We start from the raw sequence: 23,500 nt of genomic DNA on the forward strand, positions 1-23,500 counted from the left end.
TGCCGGGATTCGTTAGTAAAAATTGCTGTGCCGCGTTTTGCATCCCTGCGCCTCATCATCTCTCAAGTCTCAACATTTTGGGGGAGCGACTAGTGGCGCGTCACCTTCCTTTTATCTGCATGCGGCCTTTGACGCGCGGCAGTGGACAGTTCACCATTAAGGGTCGTACATGCAAAGCTTTGCTGGTCATCCACCTTCACAGAGTGGAATGGCATCGATTTTTTTGGCTTCTGCTCGTCAACCGCACGCGGTTTTGGTGTGAATCGTTTTCTTCTTTAGTAGAATTGACAGTGAACGATATTTACAAACCTTCGTCGAAAGTACGTCGCGCGCAATTTTATGAAATAGACGCCAGACGCATATCGCGAAATGAGCAAATGTTCCTATTGCTTTTTATAGCTACTCGTTCCAGGCTTTTTGAGCATTGACCGAACGTTGTGCCACCCGGCAAGCAGCAGTTTACGTAAGGCTACACCGGATGGCATCAGTTGAACAGAGTAGATTAAAAGATTATGCCATTTTGGTATTAAGACCGCATAGGAATACTGCGCGTGGAGGCGAAAGGTACGAATGTGGTGAACGGATGCCATTACAAGCAAAAGCAATTTTCCTTTGCGCACATGGCGTAGCAAATACCGACTCATCCTAAACAATACTATAAAATAAGAAAAAAAAAACACTCGGTTTTGAAGCATTCTCCCATTCCAAGGCAATATTTCCGGTGCTTTAAGAACACAAATACATGGGCGACAGAGGCCTAGCCAGGGGGGGGGGTGAGGCTTATGGAGCTTCAGCCCCTCCCCCACCCCCCGAAATTATTTCATGCTTTTATACACCGCCAACCAAAAGAACCGCTGTTGCCGGAAATCGTTATCGATTTTGTCTCACTGTCTTTTCAACGCTTGAAAAGACATTTCAACGCGAACATTTCAACCTCGGGCTGAATTTCGCGGCAACGCCCATGCAGCGGGGGTCACATAACGCAAGCAGCCCTATCCGAGCACAAAATTTCCGGGGCGTTTTATGGCGAACGGGCTCTTCGTGGCATCCTGCTGAGGCAGCGTAAACTACGGAGCGCATGGATTTCAATAACGAAACATTATGGCTGTAAAGTTCTGAAAAACTTTTCATGTGAAAGGCGCATTCACATTTCCAAATTCGTGCTTTAGATTCTCAATTTCGGAACTTTGTGGCTTTCATATTGTTATAAACATTTGACGACAAAAGTGCATTAACTTTTCTGGAGTCGTACTTCGGAGCATACAACGAGGCAAGCCAAATCAACACAGTATCAGACAAGTTGACGAAATATGGAGCTAGGTGCAATGAGATGAAGCGTTGTGGTGGCTCCTTTGTGCCGTCATGCCGCAGAAAAGGATATTGTCACGTGGTGGTGACGTGAAAGAACACAGTAGCAATACTGTGAAAGACAAAACTAACTTTTCTTGGGCGAACCTGTGCCCACAAAAACAGGCTACACTTATAGCACAACAATAGCGGCAAACACGGTCGCCGCTCGTCAAAAATCTGATAAGCGGGTCAAGCCAACACCACCTAGATAGCACAAGGCCTTTTCACTCCGATCCATGATGTCATGCTACCTGGCCCGACTGCCATAGAATCTTATGGGGACACTCCCGACTAAGCAACAGTGATTTTGACGTCACCGCTTTCATCACGCCAGCCTTGTCAATGGGAATTTGGGGCCAGGTAGCGTGACATCATGGATCGGTGTAAACAGGCCTTGTGTTATCTAGATGGTGTTGCTCAAGCGCGTCGGCTTTTATACAGCAAACGTCGAATGTTCCAGACTAATCGTTAGGACCCGCGTGCCTTCCACAAAGTTCTAAACCATTCGCGTCACGCGATGAAATCAGATAGCACAAAGTTCGGCGACAACAGACAGCCGGATCGAAGCATCGATAACTTTGCAGAAACTTCGGATACATGCAGGCGCGCCCCGCGCTGTGCGATTACAGTTGTCAGGCGGCTAAACACGGTCGCCTGATAACGATAAGTACACGTGTCAATAGCAACCTCTTTTTTTCACCTGCGCCAAAGCACCCATGTCAAGACACTAAAGCCAGCAAAGGTAACTACGTTACTATTTATTTTTGTACTTTGACTTTTATTCGCGAGGACACATTGCGCCTCTTGAATTTTCTTGTTCTCCCTACTCGCGGGCGGCCAAAGCCAGCCAGAGCGCATGCGTTTTTGTAGTGTTGCCCCGTCCACCGCGTGGCGCTCTTGGATGCGCGTTCGTTTTTGTCTGGCCGAGTGAATTTTTGCCTGGCAAAGTTTTGGACGCTTTCTGGTTAGCAGACGAGTAACAGAAACAATGGTTGCTCGCCGCCATACCTGCGGGGACTGGCCAGATTGCAGTGCGTTCGCTTGAGCGCAACCTCTCCGGAAAGACTTGTCTGGCCGGTGTAGGATACGAAGCAGTATGCGTATGGTTCTTTGTGGGCCAAGCGTCTGACCTTTTCTTCGATATTCTTTTGGCATCCACGTTAGGTGCCCACAGTAGGCATTAAATTTTGGCCAACACGCCTTCCTTTGCGTTTTCTCTCTTCATTTCGGTGCCCCTGCCTAACAAAAGAAAAAAAAGACATTTTTGTGGCGCAGCGAATTACTGCATTCGTTACTTCTTTGCCGAAGGTAAAGGGCCACGGGACGCTTCAGCTGCCGCAGGCTCTTATTATAATGTTGCGATAGCAATCATATGGACACCCCAGGCGCATTCCTGCTGTTACCGTCGCCATCATGTTCCGCATAAAGTCCATGGGCGATAACATCGTGACCGCGCGCCCCATGATGCATGTGCCAGTAAAAGCGTAGGGGGAGCGTGGCATGGGTTAGCCCACGATGGTGACTCAGTCTTCTGTATGCAAAGAGGAAAAGCGGGGAGGAAGCGCGCTGCCTTCTGCCGCGCCCGATACACCGGAAAGAGTGGAGAAGGGGGCGCTTAGGATTCTATGATCTGTGAATCGTATTGCCCAGCATATTTATTTGCTTGTTTAACGCATTATACGCAGTTACATTTTCTTAGAGATGTAGATTTTTTGGAGACTTAAACGCATATCTAAATATCTTGTAGCGAGGTTTTGTGTATGCGTCCACTGAACTTTCTTTCCAGTGCCACTTTTTTTGCGCTTTATCAAGCTGTATCTTGGCACTTCTATATTCCATTGTACCTTAATATATGGGGTTTTACGTGCCAAAACCACTTTCTGATTATGAGGCACGCCGTAGTGGGGGACTCCGGTAATTTTGACCACCTGGGGTTCTTTAACGTGCACCTAAATCTAAGCACACGGGTGTTTTCGCATTTCGCCCCCATCGAAATGCGGCCGCCGTGGCCGGGATTCGATCCCGCGACCTCGTGCTCAGCAGCCTAACAGCATAGCCACTGAGCAACCGCGGCGGGTATCCATTGTACCTTCGCATTTATAATGTACGAGAAAATGTAAATGAAATTTCAATAAAAGTGAGCCAACCCACCCCGCGCAATAATGCTACGGTTCATTATCGGCGAGGCATGCACGTAGCACACAGGCATATCTCATTTAGAAAAGTTACACGCAGGTGTAAGGATGTATGTTATACAGTTTTCTCATACACAGGGTTGAACAGGGTTGCGGGACATAATGGACTCCCCGAAAGTTGAAGAGCGTGGTGTCGTGAGGTTTTTGACAGCTGAAGGTGTTTCCCCGAAGGAAATTACTCACGGTGTGGGAGCCGTGTACGTTAAGCATTGCAGTTCATTGACCACTGTGAAGCGCTGAAGCAAATGGTTCAAAGAATGACGTGAAAGTTGCAAAGACGATTCAAGACCGGGCCAAAGCCACCGTGCAATCACCCCCAACGCAATTGCAAAGGGTGATGAGATGATTAGACAAGAACGGAGGATCAGCATCGATGAAATTGCAGAGCGTGTGAAGATCAGTCACAGTTCGGGTGACACGAAAATTCAGGAACACCTCAGTTATCGGCTCTTGTGTGCGCAATGGACGCCCAAGATTTTGATCTGGGCATCCATTGATCTCCATTTGATCTGGCCTGGTCTGATCTGGATCTCCATTTGATCTGATTTTGATCGTCCATTTGATCTGGCCCAAGACGTTCCGCGCCGCTTCGACTCATATGATCCGCTATCAGATGAGGGCGACGATTACTTGTCTGCAAGTGGCACCGAGGACGAATCATGGTGCCACTATTGCGAGCCTGAAACACGGCGCCAATGCTTACAGTGGAAACATTCGAATTCACCGCACAAAAAAAAAAGCAAAGGCCGTCATTTTCATGGGAAAGGTGCTGTTGGCTTCTTTTTCGATCGTCAGGGACCATTACTGATCAAATTCGCTAAACCTGGAGAGGAAATCAATCTTTTCCGTTATGGTAAAACGCCGGATCGGCTACATGTCGCAATCAAGAACAAACGGCGCAAAATTGACGAACGGGGTCATCTTGCTCCCCGACACTTCCCGTTCCGAAGTCTTTGATGTGGTTAACACTAAACTGGCCAAGATCAAGTGGGAAACTCCGCAACATCCGCCATACAGCTCAGACCTGTCGCCTTCTAACTTCTACAACTTGGACAATTGAAGAAACAGCTCAAACGAACCAGTATGGTGTCAAACGATGACATGAAGGTGTCAGTTTACCCGCCATGGTTGCCTAGCACCTCACGTATTGGGCTGCTAAGCACGAGGTCCCGTGATTGAATACCGGCCACGCCAGCCGCATTTCGATGGGGGCGAAATGCGAAAAAACCCGTATATTTAGATTTTGGTGCACGTTAAAGAAACGTAGATGATCGAAAGTTCCGGTGTCCCCCACCCCTACGGCATGCCTCATAATCGAAAAATGGTTTTGGCACATAAAACCACATAGTTTTATTTTAAGGTGGCATTTAGATTTTTTGAAGTAGCAACCCAAGGAGATTTACGAGACGGGGAATCACGCGACTGTTAGTCAGTGGGACAAATGTCTCAATGCTCATGGAGACTACTTTTAAATATAGTGCCCCGTTTGTCATACATTCGCATTGGCTCACTTTCATTTAACTCGTTCTCGTAATTTTTGCAGAACTCCTGCTTTGTATATGTGCTCTCTGTTGTCACTATAATTTCGGTGCAATTCCTCGCAATACAAAACAGCTGGCAGCTCGTCCTCAACAATACTGTGGAACGAAGATCAGCATCATTGAGATTTTTCCTCGGCCGTTCCATATGTACAAAAATGTAAACAGGGTTCGTGAATGACAAAGCGTCGTTAAAATATTTGTCCTCAATTTCTTCATTTCACGGCCTTTACATTTTGCATATCAGCGGCATGTGCTAATTTGCTGGTTTCGAACTGATACAGTTCTAAAGTTCGCGTGATATTTTCTTTACTTAAAAAATAGACAAAAAATATTGAAGCATTGATATCAGTTATTTCGGGCACAATTTTTGGGATATGCGAGTATATTCTTTTATGAAAAAAATACATATTTTACTTGTATTGACAGTGCGCAGCGTTCAAAATTTGTTTGCAGCCTCTTTGGCAATTGCAATGCAGTTATTATTCATGTGTTTGATCTCTCGATAGCTTCTGTAAGGAGGAGGCCTAGCTGCAACGTGACCCCCCCCCCTCATCCCTTCGAACAACATTGCTGACTACGCCACTGATCACACCCTCACCAACGTGGACGGTATACATGTCATCGCAATCATTGACATTGGCGCCCACATATCGGTCACGAACAAACATCCGTATTCGTCATAAGATTGCTCTTACTCCAGCTGCGACAGCTGTAGTCCGCGTAGCCGATGGTGCGACTGCGGCTGTTGCTGGGTTGTGTACTGCCCGTGTCACTGTTGCCGGACGCCACACCTAAGTTTTGCTTTACGTCTTGCATCAGTGCCCACACGTAATCATATTAGGACTTGAATTTCGCTCGGCACGATCGGCCCTTATTGACTGCTCTGCAGTGGTTATCCAGCTTCCTTACCTTATGCCCTTGAGCATTATGATCCAGCGCCGATCGGCTGTGTTCAGCCGATTACATTCGTCCACCACATCAAGCCGTAATGTACATTGACGCCTCTTTTGATCCCCCTGCGGACGACGGCGATTACACAATGTCCCCCAGTGCTACCATCCTCTGTTCGCAGAATGTCATGTTCGCGCACTCGTTCATCGGTATAAAGGGCAATGTCGCATGTCTCCTTATTGTGAATTTTGGACTATGCCCTCAAGTGATGACCCGATGACCCAGGGTATTTCTCTTGCAAACACAGCTCCAGCCTCCGACTATCATGTTTCCGTTTTAACGGAGCCTGCTGCGCTGCCTCCTGCTGCTATTTATTTATTTATTTATTCATCTATTTATTTACACACACATACTGCACACTCAATGAGGCTTTTGCAGGATTGGAATGAGCAACAAACATACAGCATTTAAAAACAAGTTTGCGTGAATTGTTTCAGTGGTAGTGAACGGATGTCACCCGGTAATGAATTCCAGACTTCAAATGTTGACGGAAAAAAAAAACGGTGTTTGAAGAACTTAAAGGCAAGGAAGGTTTAGATATTTAGAGCATGGTGACTCCTTGTAAATAGGGGTTTGCAAAAAGTGAAATAGTTATCTAGAGGGGCGAGGCGAATTGATCAACGTGTGAAGGAATTTACGCATTCATGTTTGCGACGCTCTGCAAGAGGAGTTAGACCAACTAGGAGAAGAGTGTTAGACGACGAAAATTTCTTGTCATATCACCTACAAACAAAACGCACAGCCTTTTTCCCGCTGTTTCTAGTTTTTTTGACGTCACAGACTTCGTGTAGATTCAATACAACACAGCCATACTCGAGGATGAGGAGAATGAGAGCTTGATATGTAAGCAGTTCAGTTTCTTCAGGAGCAAGACGAAGCGTGCGATATAAGTAACATAGTCTATTAAGGGCCTTGTTACAGCTGAAACAATGTGGTTCGACCATGACTAACCGTGTTAGGAGAGATATTAAATATTTTAATTCAAAGACCCTATTCAAATTATGATTGTTAAAGGCACAGGCAATGAAGGAAGGGGATGAGCATCATGTAAAAGACAGGTAGATAGTTTTGTAAAAGTTGATGTTCATTTGTCGAGCTTTGGACCAGTTACAGAATTCAGCAAAATAATTCTTAAGGACGACATGATCAGTAGGAGATTTAATAGTATAATATGAAGTGCCGTTATCTGCAAAAAGCCATATTTTAACTGAGGTGTGTAGGGGGAGATGAATAACATAAAGCAGGAATAAAAGAGGACCCTGTACTGAACCTTGGGGAACCTATGATGAAACATGCATCAATGGTGAATGAGTAGAGCTCAAACATGCATGTTGCGAACCCTGGGAAAAAAGTGCGATATCAAGCCAACAAAACACGCATTTTTTATTATAATGAACAGCTTGTGCATACGTTTCGGGTGATAGACAGTTTCGAAGGTCTTTGCAAAGTCTGTAAAAATAGCGTCAATTTGGTGGGAGGGGGGGGGGGGGAGGGTCACCTATGTCTAAGGAGCTGCTGATGTCATGAGCGTATTCTGTCACTTGTGTTATAGTGCTAAGGCCACGTTTAAACCCATGCTGGAAAGTGCATGAAATTTTCTTAGTTTCAGGAAATTCTATAATATGTTTAGCGATGTTTTTGAGTAATTTACATGAGTCTGCTGTTAAGGAGACTAGCCTAGAGCTAGAAAAGAATTGAACGTTACACAACTTAAATAAGGCCAGAAGTGAAGCAAGTTTCCTCAAGGGAGGAAGGGGGACGGTTGAGAGATATTTTCTAAAGATAACTGTGAGATATCTGCTGCACCAAAGATAGTATCGAACGAGAAAAACAGTCGGGATACCATCAGAACCACACCACTTCTTCGTCTCTAAGATTAGGATTAAGTTAAGTACACCCTCAGGAAACAGCGATATATCGTCGACTGGAGGGTATGGTTCGGAAACAAAAACAGGCGTTACAGAGTTGTCATTCGTAAAGACATAGTGGAAGTAGAAGTTAAAAGGAGAACCTATTGTCTGCGAATGAGAAACGGCAACTTCGTAAATAGCAACGTGACCGAGATTGACCCAGGTAGTAAAATAGCTTTCCCAAATTTTCGGGGATTAGCCATCATTAATTTAGGCAGGGTTACCTTGTAATAAAGTTCATTTGCAGCAGATATTTTAGAACAGAGTTCCTTTTTAGCGCTGTGGAATTGCATGAGTTTTGTTGGGTCCCAGGGCGTTTTCATCGACGTAATCAGGTCACACGACGTGATAAACGTAACAGGTCCTTAGTCATTCAAGGAGTTTCAGCGTTCGTTTTCTTTGTTTTAAAGGAATATGTGCCAGGTTGATACGCCTACTGGCAAGATTTTCGAAGAAACTCGTCAAGGCATTAGTATCACTAGTGGTACTTATTATTTCACACTCATGAAAAGAAGCGGAGAGGGCGTCTGGTATTGCCAAACCTTCAGCGCGGTTAAAGTCAGGAAATATGCGTTAGATAAACTGGGATTTAGGGACGATGGCAGAAACTTATACTAACACAGCATTTTGGTCAGATATTCGATCAATAACATCGCATTCGTAGCCGGCCTTAATAAGAGATGTAGTAAAAAGACAAAATCTAGGGCTGAAGTTTGCCGAGTGAAATCCTGAACGATCTGGTGCAGGCCACATGACAATGAAATATGGACCAACTCTCACGCGATAGCTACTTCGTGTCCACTTATTTTTTTTTGAAGACCAATTAACACCAGAAACATTGAAATCGCTCATGCAGATAACGTTGGATGAAGTATTATGGCTACGAAAACATTCACATATACTGTGTAAATGTTCAGTATTAGAATTACGTGGACGGTAAACGTCCCCTCTTAAAAAGACATATTTTTAACTTGAACTTTACACCACAAAGACTTAGTATCAGGCGGGCCAAGGAGTACAGAAAAGTGAAAGAGAGGTTGAAGAAATAGTGCAACACCGCCTCCTCTCCCGAATTTCCTTTATCACCGCACCACTTTGAAAGCAGGGGGGATGGGGGTTAACTCAGAATCATACACACAATCATGTAGCCAGGTCTCAGTGACACTGATAACATGTGCCTAGTAAGATGACACAAAGGAATGAAATTTAGAGAAACTGCTGACAAGGCTTCTTGCATCAACGTTTAAAATGGAAAGTTTATTGCCAGTATCGTGAAGTCAAGGGAATTTGGTCCGAGCAAGTGTTTTGGCGAGTTTAGTTGAGCCAACAGATGATCCGACGAGAGTATTGGATGTACTATCGAAATTGTATGGTACTCTGTCAATAAATACATGATCAAATCGAAGTTGGACAGATGAACCACTATTCCTCTGAGAGCAGAATGCCCATAGTGTCTTGCGAATATTGCGAACCTGCCGCGGGAAGTCTTCTGAAACACGAAAATTAGTGTTTTTAAGTTTGTAGCAACTCCTCAGCACCAGCAGACTACCCTGAAAATGAAGGAGCTTCATAATAAGTGGACGTGACTGGCCTCTGAAATTATTGCCGAGACTATGACACCTTTCGATACGCGGACATGCGATCTTGAGAGTGTCCTGGAACCACTGTGATAAGTTGAAAGAATGTTCCTTATATTTCTCGTGAAGGCCCTCGATGAGACCACGTCTAACAATTTTTTGTCTACGCGACCTGTTTTCTGAATTGTCGTTTCTGCAAGAGAGAGTTGATATAGTGTTGTTTTTTGATTGCTGGATTTGAGTGTGCCGGTTGTCACTGGAATACTGCACACCGCTACATGTTGAGGATGACTCTAAAGGAGATACACGAGCTTCCAAAGTCACCAACCTCGTGTTGACCAATCAGTGAAACATTTTGATTTCAACAATATTCAGAGCCAGATGATTTTGGCCGTTTAGGAGTTCCGAGAGCATTTGCGCTACCTCGGGTGTGTATCATCATCTGTCAACCGTGTTTGGAAGGCAGGATAGCGCTGAGAACAAGCGTTGGGACCAGGTTTACCTTCCACATCGCCGCTTAATAAAAGCCTGCGGGCAGGATTTAACACAGTATAGAAAGGAATGTAGCCAAAACCATGTGCGCAATCATGTGCGCGAGGGATTGATTGCAACCTCATGGTGTCAGGTAACAGAATGAAGATGATCGCCACTGACCTTCCGGCCGAACACGTACACGCGTGTCGGGGCCTGCTCATGTCGTACCAGGGCATTCTTGATCTCAACGACCGACCACTGGGCCAAATGACAGTTGTCAATTATCGGATTCACACTGGCAGCGCTAAACCCATACATCGACGTCCCTATCGTGCCTTCTTTGCTGAGCGCCAAGTTACACTAAAGGAAGCTGAGGAAACGCTTGCTCGTGATATCATCGAACCTTCTTCAAGCATATGGGCATCTCCTATCGTGCTCGTGAGAAAGAGGGATAAGAGCTGGAGCTTCTGTATCGACTACCGGTACCTTAACCAAATAACACAAAAAGACGTGTACACCTTACCTCATATAGATGACGCCATGAACTGTCTCAGTGGTTCCAAGTATAGATGGACAAGTGAATGCGTCGCATGGTCCTTCAAGAAAGATGTCCTGGTACTACATTTGCCAAGCCTAACCAGGATTCGCTGCAGGGATGTCATGCAGCGCCAGCGCGCGTTGTACTGATAACGGTTTCGCGAGTACCGTCTATGTTCGTCTTGATGTTAGCGTAGCTCCGATTGTGTGAAAAGGAAAAAAATAACAAAAGAGTGTTGGTTAACCAGCGAATCTCTTGTGGTGGTATAAGTAATGTTGGTATTCAACTACACATATAATTATGCATGTAATTTATGCAAAATATAAAGAAATGCACAATCATTTCTTCTCTTGTCTCTTTTCTGTTAATTTATCTTTATCTTGTTACGGAAGTGATGAAGGTATTGTGGTTGCTGGGATACACTGGACATTGGCTCTTTGACGACGACGCTACAAAGACTCAGGCTTTGCCGACGCAGCGAAATTTAGACGCAGATGGCCGTTAAACTGAGCCTAGATTTGAGCGGCAATATGCATTGACCAGGGCGCAGTCTAAAGGAGTGCAAATAACAAAACACGTTTGCTTGTTTTTTGCGATTGAGAATCATCATAATCATCAACATCATCATCAGCCTGTTTGATGTCCACGGCAGGACGAAGGCCTCTCACTGCGATCTCCAGTTACCCCTGTCCTGCATCAACTGACTCCAACTAGCGCCCACGAATTTCCTAATTTATTCACTTCACCTAGTCCTCTGCCATCCTCGACTGCCATTTCCCTTCTCTTGGTACCCATTTTGTAACCCTAACACTCCAACGGTTATCTAACCAGCGCATTACATGATTTACCCAGCTCCATTTTTTTTCTCTTGATGTCAATTAGGATATCGTCTATAGCTGTCTTCTCTCTGATCCAAACCACTCTCTGTCTGTCTATTACCGTTATCCCTAGCAATCTTGGTTCCATCGCTCTTTGCGCGGTCCTTAACATGTTCTAAAGCTTCTTTGTCAGTCTACAAGTCTCTGCCCCAAATGTCAGCACGGGTAAAATGTACTGATTGTATAGCTTCCTTTTCAAAGATAATGTTAAACGTCCAGTCAGGAGCTGAAAATGTCTGCCTTATGCAATTCATCCAATTTTTATTCTTCCATTAATTTTCTTTTCAAGATCAGGGTTCCCTGTGTATGATTCACCCAGGTAAACGTACTCCGTCACAGATTCTAGAGGCTCACTGGCGATCTTGAACTCTTCTTCGCTTGCCGTGATTTTCATCATTATCTTTGTCATCTGCATATTAATCTTCAACCCCACTCTTACACTCTCTCTGTTCAAGTCTTCAACCATTTGTTGTAACTCGTCTGCAGTGTTGCTGAATAGAAGAATGTCATCTGCAAACCGAATGTTGCTGAGGTATTCGCCGTCGATCCTCACTCCTAAGCCTTGCCAGTTTAATAGTTTGAATACTTCTTCCAAGCACGCGGGGAATAGTATCGAATGTATAGTGTCTCCTTGTCTAATGTCTTACTTTGTACGTATCTTCCTGCTTTTCTTGTAGCTGTGGAACCTCTAGATATTTTCGAAAGTATTTACGTTAGCGCTCTGTACTCTTTGATTACATAATGCCTCTATGAATGCTGGTATCTCTACTGAATCAAATGCATTTTCTTAATCTATGAAAGCTATATAGAGAGGCTTATTGTACAGTGCAGAGTTTTCGACAAACTGAATAATGGCATGGATGTGATCCATTGTAGAGTATCCCTTCCTGAAGCCAGCCCGTTCCCTTGGTTGACCTAAGTCCAGTGTTGGCGCCATTCTATTGGAGATTATTTTGGTAAATATTTTATATAATACTGGGAGTAAGCTAATAGGCCTATAATTTTTCAATTGTTTTACGTCTCCCTTTTTGTGGATTAGTATAATGTTTCATTCTGCGTATTCTGCGTATTCTTTGTGCATATATTCTAAAGCTATCTGATAAATCACTGCTTGAGGCATTTTTTTTTCACACTGATTCCATGGATATACGGCACGATTTCCAGTCGGGAGATAATCCATGGTGAAACGTTTCGTGGCATAATTTTTGACGCCTGAGGAGGAATCGAAATAGATATGCTTCTGACGGCCTGTCCAAAGCTCGATGTAGCACGGGGTTTAGAAATATCCTTTAAAAAGTGGGTCTTCGTATGAATGACGTGTCGGACGTGAATTCTAAGTGTTTCCTGAGAAGATAACCTTTCAAGAGTCAGGCATCCGGCTTCTGCTACAGTTCCTGAGCGGGACGACCCCTTCGGAGGCCAAGACATACGCGAAGGCAGTTGTTCCGTGCTGCTTCAAGTTTTCTGCAGCACCGAAGTTGCAGCAAGTTTCTGCATTTTGTGCAGGATCAGGAGGTAATACCGTAGTGTTCCGTCGATGTAGGCCTTATGGAGGAGCACCATTGATCGACAGTTGCTGCCCCACTGTGATTCGGCTAAAAATGGGAATACGTGCGACTCCGAGGAAATCTTCTCATTCAGTTTGTTTCACTTGAGGCGACCATGTGAGGCTCCTATCTATGGTCACGCCAAGAAACCTTTGCGTCTTGACGTATGGAATGGTCGACAAACCAACACTAGTGGGTATGTTTCCATACACCTCCGTGTGAAAGGCATAGCAATGCTATGACAGGGCAGATTTTGAGGTCCCTTGGATTTTGGTAGACCGCTATATTTGCCAGCGCTCTCTGGAGACGTTGTTTGGTGGTACTGCGGTAATGCGCCGCACTCCACATGCAGATTTCGTCTGCATACAATGAGATTTTGACGCCACGGGGCAGGTTTCTTCTAAGATGGATGAGGACTAAATTAAATATTACCGGGCTTAACACAGCTCCTTGTGGCACTCCCTTCTCGACGGCATAAAGCGCCGTGGGGCCATCCTGGGTACACATGAAATTTGGCGTACTTGAAGATCGTCTTCCATTCATTCGTAAAGTTGTCCTCCAAGACCAAGGGTTTTCAAAGCGTCAAGTACTCCATTATGATAGACCGAATCACACGCTGCCTTAATGTACAAAAATAATGCAGTAGGTATGTTTCCAGAGACCAATTTCTCTTCAATTGATGAGACCAAGGCAATGACATCATCAATTGCGGACCTATTTTGCCGGAAGCTATTCATTTCCTCCGCGTAAACGTTTGTAGTTTCCAGGAACCAATTTAGTCGTTTGCGAATTATTTTTTCGAATAGCTTCCCTACGCAGCTAAGCAGAGATATGGGTCTGAAGGAGGCGTAATTTTTCGGTTGCTTTCCCGGCTTCAATGCAGGAATAACTTTCGCAAGCTTCAATTTCGTAGGAGCTTCCCCAGTTACTCATGAGGCGTTTTAGTACTCCCGAAGGCATATGCGAGATGTCTGGCATAGAGTTGCGTGCGCTTCATAACACACACCGCCATGGCCAGGTGATGATAGCTTGTTTGCGTCGCTGATTGCTGCCGTGAGCTCTTCAATTGTAAATGGTCATTCTAAGTCAGGGCAGGTCGCTCGAGGTGGACTAGGCTGATAACTTGCAATTTGTCGAGAAGGTTGCGCCCCGCTGGAAAGGAGCCTACAGTACTCTTCTGCCACCTCTTTCAGGGATGCGCGCCCAAGTAATGAGAGGGAGATAAAAGGATAAAGTTGTCCCGGCTCTTTGCGAATGCCTCTGACGACTCGCCAGATTTTGCTTAGAGGTTGTCGTATGTCCAGTGGCTCACAAAAGTCCCTCCACCTTTTCCGTTTAGCTTGGTGAGGTAACACCATATATGTCTTTTTGCCCGTCGACAAGTTCAGAGGTCTTCGGTATCTTTAGTACGTATAGCCTTTCTTTCAACAAGCCTTCGGATTCCTCGTCATTAGTAGGTACATTACAATGCTAAGTGGCCGATCGGGTACTTTGTTTGAGGAAATGAGCTATTGTCGGTATTAATTGTCCATTCGTAGTCGTGGCTGCGATGCCTTTCTCCACGGCTGCTGTGTAAGCTTTCCAGTCTACCGACTTCAGTTTCAATTTTCTGGGTGGCGTCCGAAAATGAAGGGCAGATTAGGATGGGGTAGTGATCCGTACCTCGAGTTTTGAAATCTGTACACCATCCGAAGATAGGGGCAACTTGACTTGATGCGAATGTGACGTCAATCGAGCTAACAGTTTTCAGATTTTTCAGGTATGTTATGCTGCCATCGTTCAAGGTCCCTATATTATACCGCGCAAGAAGCTTCGCCAGCTTAGCACCGCGAGCGCAGGTATGTGAACTGCCCCAGATCTCGTTATGTGCGTTAAAATCGCCACAAATGATATGTGGAGACTGAGTGCTTGTCTACAAGTTTTCGTCGAAAGGTTATCCTGGTTCCAAGTAGACGCCGATCAGGGTAAACACTTAAGATGCGATCCCTGTGGTTGCGCAAATATATTCGTTCTTGTCATGTGATGTTACGTCTATCACAGAGGCCGGCACGCCGTTGCGAAATCCAACGAGCAGCCGGCTCATTGCGTTTTGTCGCCTTGAATGATGAAAATAATAACCGTTCATCCTGAACTGCTCGTCCACGCGTGACTTGGAAATGACCGTCAAAGGGAATCGGTACACTCGCGCAAGGTACTTAAAGTCTGCTAACTTCGAGCGCAAGCCGCGAGCGTTCCACTGTTAATATAGTACATGTGCGGAAGTGTATGCTGGTTGACGCCTCCTGTGAGACGAATGATGGCGAAGCCATCGTTTCTACTTCGAAGAATCACGGCGTTCTGCCGTGAGAGAAGACGACGCCAGTGGTTCCAAAGCCAGGACGACATCTGCCTCAGGGATTATTTTGAACAATGAACTGGCACAGAGAATAGATTTGATTGCTGCGAACATCATAGGAATCAGCACACTTGATATCTCATTTACAGCGCTACCATCTAATAGCTATTCTTGGTTCTTCCTGTTCTGTTGCGACCTTGGGGACACTTATTGTTGTGGGCTTGCGGCTATATCACTTGAGGCTCTGATTGACTTTTTGCAGATGAAGGTCTTTGCTGGTTTTCTCTCACGGCTGAGGCGAAGGACATTTTCGAAGCCGTTTCGCGGCGCTGCACTGTGTCGTGTTACTTTTGGTTTGTAGATGTATATATCACATCCGGGTTCGTAGGTGGTTCTCGTTGTTTCCGCACTTTTCCCTGGATTTGCTCCATTCTCCGTGCAAGAGTGGCTCATTTCTTTTGGGACACCCTCCGTATGATGCAGCATGCTAAGCTCCACAGTTTGCACATCATGGCTAGGAACGTGACGCACACTCCTTATGCGTATGTGCGCAGGCACATATCTTGCAGCGGATAGGGCCTTTATAATATTTCGCTATATGCCCATGTCTTCTACAGCTGAAACACTGAGTAGCAGACCCCATGTATTCCGCCACGGTACACTGCAGAATCCAAGCGACACTCGGTTTGGTAAAGAGGCGTCCTTAGAGAATTCCAGGATGACCAAGCGTCTTCAGGTTTCGTTTACTAGGCCATCTTTGTTAGGGACGTACAAAAGTTGCCTTTTAACAGATATGACTCCTTGTTCGCTCAAATACTCGTTGAGGCCTTCATCCGAGTACTCAACAGGAACGTTTTGTATCCTCCCTTACGTGGCAGAGTAGGAGTATGGAACTCGAGCTTCTACAGGAATACACAATAGATCTGCCACTGTGAGGAGGCGATTAGCTACAAGAAGTGTAGGCACTGTCACCATGAGGCTGCCATCTTTGTTAAGACGATGGATGAGTATCTTTTCTTGGGCTGTTGTCACGACCGCAGAGGCAAGAAGATTCGGGTTTACTTTCCATAAGCTGCTGTCAGGCTGCGTTGGCTTGAATATAACAGGAACACCTGCGGCTCTCTTCTTTTTGGAAGAGACAACAGTGACGGCTGTCTGGTCCATCTCTTCGTTGTCTCCTGCAGATTACCTTGTGTCAATCTAATCTTCACGTAGCATTTTCCTTGCTTGATCATCTCCTCTGTGGTCTACAGAAGGAACATGTTGACCTGATTGCTCATTGCTTGCGACGGATGCCATCAGATCATCAAGAAGGTCGGGCGACGGCGGCGGCTCGCCGCGCTGCTTCGGTCCGATCCGCTTCGGGAGCCGCTTACTTTGCTTCTCTCGCAGGACGGTGACCCACAGTCCAGTGTTTGGTGAGAGAGAGGCACAAAAAGGAAAAATGAACTCTACACTTGCTAAAGAAGACTTGAAGGTACAGACGGACGTTCGGAAGGGAGCCTATCGCTCGTCGTCTCCTTCATTACTATACTGCAGTACTTCTGCGCTACGATAAAATGAGCGGACATTGTTGCACGAGCGTTGTAGTGTTTCAAGCCTAATATCTCCATGGCTTTGTTTCGTAAAAAAATATAACACCATGAAAGTGTGACGTGGTTTGTTCGCCTGCGGTGAGATCGGTTAGGAGCACGTATCTTAAGACAGCGGAAGAAAGTTTGGCGCAATGTTACACGCCTATAACAAGATAAGGCGAAGCATGCTGCGTGCTCGGTAATGCATTAAGTTATACGATCGGAGGCGCGAGACTTCTTCGAAGACAGAAAGGGCCGCAGTGTGATGTAAACATGTAGCAAGCCGTTGTCCGCGAGTTTCAGCTTGCACCGTACTCTGCCGTCTCACATGGTAGCGTTGCTGCTTTCTCAGTTCGGCTTCTTGAGCTCATTTTCGACGCTTGGCGGTGGCTTCGCGCACTCAAGTAACGGGGTCACACTCTCTCCCACGACGTGCCTCTTCAACTTTACGTTGCCTCTTCTCTGCAGGAGAAAACAGCATTCGCAGTCGAACGCCTTGCTCCCGCCGCTTCGCACGACGCATCTCTCTTCTCGTTTGGTGAGCATCCTCGACTGTTGTGTACTTCAGGGGGGGTGGGAGGCTGAGTGTATGCAATGCTTTACTGATCATTAGCATGCTTGTTTTGAGCTTCTTCTTTAATTAAACATATGCTTTGATGTATGTTTTATGGTTCGTTTCAATGAATGTCAGAGCCATTGAATTTTTGCTTGCTAACGGGGGTACGAGCCGTTGCATGACAATGATAAATTCGAGGCCAGTTGTCTAGACCTCACCTTGAAGTGCTTTAAGCCATCGCGGCGAACCACTATTGTCAAACAAGAGAACACAGGGATGTTGTTTTTATTATTTCGCGAAATAAATTATCCTTAATATTGCGGTGCCTTAGCCGAAGCATTCCTTGTGCGCTTGGAGATGCAAGTGACATTTCACATTGAATATTTGCCTTTAGATTTGCATATTTATTCCCGCGATTTAAGTTTATCTGCTTGCTCACGAAGCCAACAAGCACTATATATATAGGCAAGCATAATGCTTTTCTTTCACTATTTTCCTATTATTTTGAATGCCCACACTTGTGAGCTGGTCAATGTCCCTACGCGCATCACTGGTTCCTGTCAACAAAAAGGGTTCTAAATTTCAGAGTCGAGTGGCAAGCTGACCTCATTACAGTTAATTACTAAACACGACGACACATCGCTGTGACAATTTTGGCAAAACAAAAGTTTGAATAAAAAATTCTTAGGTGTTCGAAGCCCGAAGGCAATATAGTTATAAGGCATTACGGGGCTCCTCAAAAATTTTAACGCTCGGGAGTTCTTATAATAACACCAATAATAACAGCAATGTTAACAACTCAGCAAAGAAACTTTGAGAGTTCAGTAGCGCTGGTAGAGCGGCCTATGCCACGCTACATTAAGTTGTGAGCTGCGCTGCGGGGATAGCCTAATGCTGTCCAGTGCGGTCTCATAGACAGATGTGCCATTGCCCCGGAGGACCTTGTAGGGTCCGAAATATCATCGCAAAAGATTTCGTTGTGTTTGCGTCGGCGTACTGGTGTGCAATCCAAACACGATCGACAAGATGGTATTCCACATAGCCTCGTCGATGCTTGTAAGGCCAGCGCCCCGTCATGTGCTGGTTCTTAATCGGCAAGCAGGCAAGTTCTCAATCTTCTTTGGCACACTACAGATAGGCAGGGACGTCGAGATTCTCTTCGTCGGTGACGTGAGGCAGCTTAGCGGAAAGAGTCCTTACCGGGTAGCTTCCGGAAACCCGTGTGAATGGCGTAATCCACGCTGCATCTTGCACTGTCGTGTAGCAAGCTAAGGTTAGATACTTCTACTACTCATCTGTGGTACTTCTCTAGTATACTCGCAAGTATTTCGAAGAAATCGAGGTTACCTGCAGTTGGATCGTGATGGAGGGCATGCAAAACCTCTGGCACTAGTGCTGAGGGCACTGGGGCCAAAGTGCTTTACCATTCCAGAATGCTAAACATTCCGAACAAGAATGCTTTAACATTGTCAGGGTACTTGACGCTCTTTCATGCGGCTATCTATGTTTATATCTATGGTTGCAGCTACGCATGCCCTCCTCTTCGTTAACACAAACTAAATTGTCCGACAATATGCTTCGAACACAGGACATCTAGTACAGTATCACGATAGTGAGACCATTACGCCACGGACGCATGCATCGATAGGCAAGCTAGAACGCCCTGCTGAATTTCTCGCGGGGAAGCGAGCTCGCAGGCAACTTTGACAGGCTGAAGCTCCCCAATTAGAATATGTTGTGCGTGCTCATATGGCACTCGGCATTAATACAAGTATGTACAGTTCTAAAATTTAGGCAATGGCAGTCGATGAGACGTAATAAAGCCACAAAAACAGTCTTGTTTTCAAAGGTAGAGTATAAGGTTCATCAGTACTTGATTGGAAAGAATGCTTAGCACTTTATGACCAATCGTTAGTAGGGAGTGTCCGCGCCAATGTTTATTCTATGGCTTTCATCCAAGTGAACCTTATGTCCGCAAGCCCGAATATCCACTCAAAAAAGCTCGGCAATCCATCTTGCACATTTATTTAGGGGCAATAAGTGGAACACATTGCAATGTCCCTTCGAGATGTGTTGGCGATTTGTATTCGTCGTCCGCGGTACACGCTGTGCGAGTTTTCTGGCTCACAATAATCAACAGGTTTCGCAGAAGGTGTAGTTTGTACAGAACAAGGAAATTTCGTCGCGGCATCGGTTGTGCACGCAAACGTTCCGGACCAAGCCACATGCAGGCCCTTCACCATCAGTAGGGCATGCTGCTCAATATTTTTTGCGAAGAATTAAGTGGTTAAAGCTGTGTTCCAGATTTTACAGCCACGCTGTTAGCCTTTAATATGGCGTGAGTTTTTGTGCGCGATCAGCCAAAAGCATACGGCTGTGTAAAGACTCAGTGTTTCAATGTTCGTGTGAGCGATTTATGTTTTATCATGCATTAAATATACAATAAGATGCTATCATGTCTGCAGGTTGTGAGTATGTCGCGTTCAACAAATGCCCTGAGGCATTTAACTTTCAGAAATTCAATTAGTTCAATAACGCACTTGCGCTAGCTAGAGGGCCTACAAAAATGAGGATGTATGATGTGCTAAGGGTACCGCCATCTAGCAGCCAGACAGCAGACTGTGCCAGATATCAAACGGCAGCTGGAAAATGGCTTTGTGTCTCAGTTTGCACATAACAAATATATGTTTTCTTGTATATTCAAATACTTCTGGTATATTCGAATACTGTTTGCTTTTAAACATTTATTCACTTCAATAATGCACTTGGGCTTGGCGTAGGGCCTGGCAGTATGAACATGTATGCTCCACTTCCGTACCCGTAGGTGCGGGTGTGACACGTCGCATGTGGTGGTGGTGCATTCCTCAACGTGGGCACGAGCTTCGCTGCACATCTACTTTAACAAGGCGTAATGGAGGAGGATTTGTTTGTGTATTATTCTGTTCCCACGCCCACCTTGCTTCGCTTCATGTGCTGGAAATAAACAAACCAGCGCTATCCTATTAGCCGCTGTCTGCCTGATGATACTGTTTTTGAGCCACGAGAACATGATGAAGTGAGATTCTGTGCGACTAGTGAAGCACAAGAAAAGTTTAAGCAAAATTCTGACAGTAGAAGCAGCTGCACATTCAGTTCAGACATCACATTGCACAAGGAAGTAATCAGTTCCTGTCGGAAAAAGCGGCCCATCCGCATTTCTGTTTGCCTCTGACTACTGATTAAGTTGTCTTCGAAATTACACTCGCAACAATGGCGTTCCCCGGAACTTCACTCAGGGTATCTGTTTAATAATGGCGGACGGCTGAACAGCAGAGTTCTGCCTTTTGGGGAAAAAGTACCTCTTCGAGTGGTCGGCATTGCCGTTCTACTGAAGAGGCCTCCTCCCTCTTCTATTATTTTATTGCACTCACGCCACTCCTGTGCCGTGCTGTTGAGGTGTCCTCATAGCGGCAGTCAGTTACGGCGCTGCACGTTTTTCTTCAATTTCCTTCCTTTAAAAATAGCATACATATTTAGGGAAAAAATGTAGGGAAAAGGAGTGCATATCATGTCCCAGAAACTCGCAACGAACGTGTCCTATCAACCGAACTCATAAATCTTTCCTTGAGCAGTTTTACTGATAGCGTGATAACACATGCTATGCATGTGCTCTCTTATAGCTCGACGTAGATTTCGTTAAGTGCAGTCCACTAGAACAGAGTGATCAGCCGATGAATGACCAGCATTTTTCAGGGCAATGGCAAAATTTGTTAGCATAAAGCTCGAATTAGCAGTTTTTTTTTTCGGTCGAACAACAAAACAAATGCAGTGATAATTCTTGTGCATTTAAAAGACGCATAGAACGAAAATCAGTGAACGTTGAAGGTATACTAAGAAACAATTTGTTACAAGAGCTTCTGAGAACTAAATAAATAGAAATTCTATCTTATTCGTCTTATTAGCTCTCGTTTGTGCGTGGTTCACTATCCCCTTTGTGAACTTCACTGTTTAACTCTAGACATAGATTAGCAACTAGCCTGTTTATAAGGCTTTCTAGATATGTTATTGCTTCTTTAATTTTATTAATAAATTTGATACTAGTGGAACGTCAGAATGTATTAAAACATTAGTCTTTTTTCGAGACGTTTTCGCGAGTGTAGTGCTCATTATAAAAAATGACGGTGTGTACTATATTAGAGCAGAGACGTGTAATATCCAGGTGGTCTCTAAACTTGACGTAAATATTGAACTCGAAAGTGAGGTTGTTGAATAAAAAATACGTAATATACAGCCAGGTGAAAATGCTGACTCCGCCCAACTACAGACGAACTGACCACAAAATTCCTAAAATAGATTCATTTCACACTAAGTGGCATTAGTGCTTTTCCACAACGTGACACATCTGTTTGTACATCAATGATAATAGGAACGTGAACACATGTGGCACGTTTTACCATGCTGTTTTTCTAAGGTATCATTACCGACGCTACTTCGTTGAAGATGTACTCAATGTTGATATGTGTCGTGTGGCAGAGAGTGGTTTGTCAGGATATTTAAAGTGACAAAAGGTGATGGTAAGCACTTTTTTAATCGCCTAACATGCTGCTAATCCCGCAGTTCACAGGTAACACTGTGCCACTTGCCTTTTATCATACCTATTTGCATGCGAATAGTATTCTTTAGCTTCTTTGCCTGTTTATAGGGTGCTTAGCGGCCGGACATTTTCCGTCGATGCAAAGGGGTCGTGGAAAAGGGTCCGTACGTTCTCCTGCGAAACCGGATTGCGTGGTGCGTACGTCTCCAGGCGCAAGTATCTCTTCGGTACACACGAGCTGTCACGTAATACCTGTGCAGCGCTTGGAGGTTTAAATGTTCTTGCGGGTTGTGGTGTTCTGTTGCGCTGCGCCGCCGCTTAGACTGACGGCTGCGGGTCGCGTTCGTCGTCAAAGTCCGTTGCGTGTCCGCTTTGTAGAAGCGCGGTTACGTCTCTTTGGGTCACCGTGGCTTCGCTTTGAGCGACTCTACCTATCCTGGGCCCTGCTTTTGTTAATTTCAATGGTTCAAAGAGTATCTGACCGCTGTAGTCTAAACTAGCGGAAACGAAAGCTGAGGTACGCCGCCGTCATCATACGGTCGCTGTCATCACGTTGTCACAATTTCGTTGTCACGCATGCTCATTCTTGTTGCAATGGTTGTCAGGCCATCCTAGCACTCATGGTCACATTTCATCGCCGACAATTGCAAGAATTCTAAGAAACATAGGGCCAAATGGATGCAGAGTTGCGTCGAGCAGGAGCTCGCAATCTGCCCAAATAGTTGAATTCGTAATGATTAGCTGAAACAGTTTTCCTCCTTATAAGTACACTAATAAGCAGCAGCATCGGCCAAGCGACTGTGAAAGGTGGCGAAGGTGCTTGGAATTTAACTGCAACACAAGCGCCGGTTTTCATTACGTAAGCACCTGTGAATATATATATGCACAATTAAAGAGCTAAAAATGCAGACACCTAGGAGCTCACAAACACCCGGACGTTCGCCTGTATGACACAGCCTCTTAGATTAAGGCGCAAGAACTGCATGGTAAATTATGAATTTTACATAACTCTGCACCCATGTGTTTTTTTAAAGGTCCTGCAGGACCATTCATAAAGCTTATCAAATTAAATCGCGCCCATACGCGTGACTCTTCCAACTTTCCCAATTGCTATGTGCTGCCACCCCAGTAGCAAGTGCTCCAAGGTGGCGGCGCACGTGAAAATCTGTTTGTGGTAGTTTACTACAAGACCGACTCTTGATGATCCAGAATCCACTTTATTTCCAACACACTAGTTGGGGGGCCCCCAGGCAAAAAGCTGTCGCAGACAGCTTGACGGGACCTGGGGGCCTACAGAGAGCAGCAGGCAGTGGATTTCACAAATTCGAACAATTGTAAATACATACAGACATTATGAAGAAGAAATAAACTTGAAGATAACTGTGTGTGGTATCACACGTGCACCATGTCAAGTTATAGTTCGTGAGAATAAAACTGAGTAATGAAAGAAGTGCAGGAGGAGGAAACATTTCCTGATGCGAAAGCGTCAAACGGCCCATTG

General features: G+C 45.2%; 1 protein-coding gene across 1 annotated transcript in view; it reads left to right on the forward strand.

The window, feature by feature from the left end:
- The window catches only part of LOC139054794 (uncharacterized), an 85,215-nt gene that overhangs the window by 10,641 nt on the left and 51,074 nt on the right, over positions 1 to 23,500 (forward strand). The window lies entirely within an intron of this gene.

The sequence above is a fragment of the Dermacentor albipictus genome, chromosome 1 (genome assembly GCF_038994185.2).
Source record: "Dermacentor albipictus isolate Rhodes 1998 colony chromosome 1, USDA_Dalb.pri_finalv2, whole genome shotgun sequence".
Lineage (NCBI taxonomy): Eukaryota > Metazoa > Arthropoda > Arachnida > Ixodida > Ixodidae > Dermacentor > Dermacentor albipictus.